Source organism: Atta colombica, unplaced genomic scaffold (assembly GCF_001594045.1).
Source record: "Atta colombica isolate Treedump-2 unplaced genomic scaffold, Acol1.0 scaffold92, whole genome shotgun sequence".
Taxonomy (NCBI): Eukaryota; Metazoa; Arthropoda; class Insecta; order Hymenoptera; family Formicidae; genus Atta; species Atta colombica.
In genome coordinates, this window is record NW_017259586.1 from 1,840,979 (window position 1) to 1,845,914 (window position 4,936).

Consider the following 4,936-nt stretch of genomic DNA (forward strand, 5'->3'; position numbering starts at 1 on the left):
TTAAAAAAAATCAAATATATGATCTTTAAATTTACAATTTATTTATCAACTTTTCAGAAATAGTCATCTTATAAAAACTCCTGCTTTTTTGCAAATTCTCAATTCTCTTTTATTCCAATTTATTCAATAACTGTCAATTGCAACATGAGGAAACAACTGATAAAAAAAAATGTAAGAAGCTATTGATAACAGCATGTACTTAAAAATTTACAGAAGTTTTTTTTACATAACATTATGCAATTTTTTAATAATATTTTATTCGACTATCATAAATTATATAGAGAGAATATCTTCTCAATATTCGTTATACTACATTTCAGAGAATACATTGTATACACTTAAGTGTATAAAAAATATGGTATTAACTTCGTTTCGATTATCACATCGTACGATTGGATCAGGAAATCCGAAAGTAGTTTCAGATGCCTGTGAAATAGAAAGTATTCGCGAAGGTGCTGGAAAGGGCAACGGCACGTTTAAATACAAAGATAACTTAAATAAGGCAATAGTATTAAGTGATAGCAAGTAAATTAGTGAATAAAACCTCATCGTTAATACGCAATTTGTTAACGAGTTGTCAGCATCGCGTTTCGCACTTTCCATCCTGCATGAAAATTAGGTTCACTTTGTTAAACATTTACCTGCGAATAAAACTGCTCGACAATATGTATTTAATTGAGTTCATAGAGTTATTTAAGCTTCTCGAACATCTGGAATCGATATTTACTGGAACATATGTTGCAATATACATTATACAAATAAATAGTCTTTTTCTACTGTGTACGGATTGAGATATGGATTGGAACTTGCGGCTGATAAATACGCACTCGATCAAGGTATCGCGTAGTACATCGATGAAACGTAAATCCTATAATATAACGTCTATGTTTAGAAAAAGAAGGGAATATATTTCGGGATTAAGGGCGCGCGTGAAATTGTTACGTAATATTTTGAGAAAATTATTGTATATACGTGACAATGCGAGTCATGTCAGATATAAGACTGTATATTTGAAATGCATAAAACGATAAGTCGTTATGGATAAAGAAACTGAATAAATATATTGAGAAAGTGAGTAACGATGCGTATTAATTATACTATCAAAATGATCTTTTTTTGTAACATAAATGGGAATAATCATTTTCGACATATTTTTCCATACTAAATATTTTTCCACGAGTCAGATAATAAAATTGTGACAGCCAAATTTTATCAACGGATTCACGTTCATCAAGCAAAAATATGTTGGAAATAATTCACATTTTTTCGTATTGCAAAATGACAATATTATTATACAAATCTCTAAATTCCGATTATAATAGTTGATTTCATGAAACAAAAAAGAAAGCTTATATTTAACTAATTAATTGTTTATCCAATAATAAATAAATATCTATATTTATAAGTATCTAAAATATTTTAACACTTCGTTATTAACTTTCATAATTTATTCCTATTAATTTACTTTATTAATTACTTTCCATGTTCACAAAAAGAAAATCTTCGTTAACAAACATTTTCATTTCGCGGGCAACAATAATTCGGCAACAATAATTTTTTATCTACTATTTTTGTCATGATTTTAATTTTATATGTTTTTATTTCAGCGTGCAATGCGGGCAAGCTTCGTTAAAGAATCGGTTGCTTATAGAACTCGAAGCAATCGGGCACCATAAATTATAGAATGTACATTCAACAATACATTCAATGTTTATGGGGGAGGGGGAAAATACTTGTACTCACATGCATGAGGAAGACGACGCGACACGACGGCCCGATTACCGTTCGCAAAACTGCTCGTTCTCTCCACGACGGTTGCATACTCGTGCTGGAGTGGACATTTCATTTCGCTAACATGATTACACGCACTCATGCGTCGAGGATTGCGGATTCGTTTTAATTGGGATTACATTTCAATTAAAACCTCGTCTCCATTAGAGAGAGAGAAAACCGCGTTGAATTTCAGAGGGGAAGGACAGAAGAGTTGAACACGAAAGAGGAAAGGGGAGGGGGAGAATAATTGATACGGGCAACATGCGTTATCTGAACGCGAGAGCCGTCGCGGATAAAATATGCATGTTTGCCAATCAGGAGGTGTCCGGAGTTACATGTCCGCCGGCTCCCTCAGCAAACACGCGATTACGAAGGCTCCGGCGAGCTAAACGGGCAAGCAAACAACGAAACCTTTGACCCAGACCCGTCCAAATAATCGCCGAATTGGAAAGTACTCCGGTCCGCGATCCCGTCGGGCGATTGAACCGGACGATGCTCGCCGGTGCGGAACACAGGGCTTCCACTAACGGTGCGGAGAGTAGTTGCCGCATAAATTAGTGCGTGAATTATGCAACACGGTCGTTTTATTAAAGGTTGATAAGCATACTTTGTCGCCGATTCCCCGACCGCGGAACGCCCCGTTCTGCTGGGACGTTTTACATTTTATTAGTACGAGAGAAATTCGACGTTACGCACTATTATGTTTTATATGCGCTATTCATGTAGAACCCTCGATATTTTCTCTGGCTCTTTCCTGTATTTCATTTTCAATTTTGCTGATTTTTTCCAATTTTCCCGGCAATTTTTCCAACATTTCAGTGAACCTGTTATTGCCAGTGCAACACGTTAGCCAATTTGTCCATTCGATATTATCTAACTGTACGATTTATCCACTTGACAAACTGACAATTCGACAATTTTGCCATAGTCAGATTCATGACGAGATTGACGAGATTGTATCGGAACTTTTATCGGGACATGCCTGTGCGTCCGACAATAATTCACAATATATCTGAATTAAAATATCAGATAATATTTTTTTAGTATTATTCATATTACATAAAAGCAATTACACAATAAATATCGATTTCCTATCAGAATATTACAGAAGTTTATGTTTTTCCAACAATATAATTTTACGTTTATTTATTAAATGGACCTCAATCATTTAAAAGAATTAAATTTCATGTGTTCAAAAATCATTTTCGCAACGAAATGAATGGTTCGGTAACCATAATAAAAATCCGTTTATTCACGAAGAATTAATATACCGTGAATTTCCTGCGAGCCGCGGCTTTTGTCAAATCTGTAATATAGCTTTCACATAACGTCATCATATTTCGCCGGGCTGCCTCATAATGACCAACGATTCTCTGGAAATTAATGCGCAACGTATCATTAGATTTCGAGAGGCTTCCGTTGAGTCATGCGAGGCCAAACCGCGTCGAATGGTAGGTAACTCTCGCAAGATGCATTCGCCGAGTGATGCATCTATTCGTAACTCGAGCGCGCATATAGATACGTACATACGTACGGTAATATGTACCTAACCCGTTATGGAAATGAGCTTGGGACGCGCGCGCGTCCCGACGACATCCTCTGCATCGGTAATATGCACCCCGTAAACCTCTGGTCCCTTAGCTTCCAACGCGCTTCTTGTCGCCATATTATGACGGTCGAACAGTGCATCTTCGGTGCAAAAATTTATGCGTACATGTGCCTACGTGCGATATTGATGTAGTAGTGTGTAGTGATCAACAACATGTATACATAAACCAAGCACTTGTTATATTACAGAGTGAAGCGAGCATTTTACGACTGACAATGAGAGAAATACTGCGCTGAGGTAATTGTCTTATTTTAACTTATGGCAAAATGATTGAGGCTGTAAAATAAGTAAAATAAGTCATATATTTCGGAATACATGATTGCATTCAGTGTAATCGCATGTGCAGTCAGTGTTACCACATTACTCTATCTTTATTATTTTTTATAGATGTAAAACAAGGATAGAATAATGCGAACGCATCCAATGCCAATATTGAAAATTTATAATTCACGTACATATACTATAGATATGCTACATATAGAGGATATTAAAAGAAAATCACTGATATCGACTTAATTTTTCAACAATATAATTTCTTAAACAAAAGATAAAAATAAAATTTTAACTATATAAATATAAACTAAAAAATGTCTTTTATCAGATAATATAAGCAGTTTTTATAATACTTGCAATTTTGCAATAATTAATTTTTTCGTAAGATAAGCAAAAATAAGCGTCTAACAAAATGGCCACAAAATTGACACAATGTGTAGTAATATCACATATTCTTATTCTTTTCCTTTCACAGAAATTATCTGTATAAAATACCTAATATCACATATTCTTATTCTTTTCCTTTCACAGAAATTATCTGTATAAAATATCTACAAATGAATGTATATAAGATTTGCCAGAATTTTTTCACTTCGATATAAAACGTTTTTGTTGAATTATATGCATATTTACTTTATGTTATTCTGCAAGATAACACGATAATTTTTCAAGGGTTTTTCTCTATTTCAAGCATTTAAAACGTAATATTATTAATAATATAATCACTATTATTTAAATTACACAATTTGCAAAAGAAAATTGTAAGAATTTTATTTTCGCATTCATAGAATTCGTTTTTAGCTGACTTTATACAGAAACAAATATACGAATTATGCGTTTATACTTTTTTAAGTCTAAAACAGATCATGTTTAGTTTTTATTAATATTAATAAAGTACAATACAGTTAGTTTTTGAGAAATGAGGGGGTATCGCTTTAGGATATGTTAGTATCGGCGACTTTCCTCTAATATAGGCTTTCAATACTGACAGTATATATCAAAACGCGGCCATAGATGCGATACAAATATTTCATTCTATCTTACAATATCAGTCAACTCGTCGTAAGATAAAATGATTCACTTTAGGGTCCAGTTAAAGAATTTTTATCTTTTTTTTAAGATAATCTTCTTTTTATAAATAAGACAAAGCGAAACAGACAGTGACATTTGTGTCAAGTATTGTCTAGTAAATCACCGGCTATTAGATGGCCAATCGGGATTTTTTTTTAAAACTTTAAAGCAATTTTCCCGAAAGTGCCTGTCTTGTAGTATATATATATA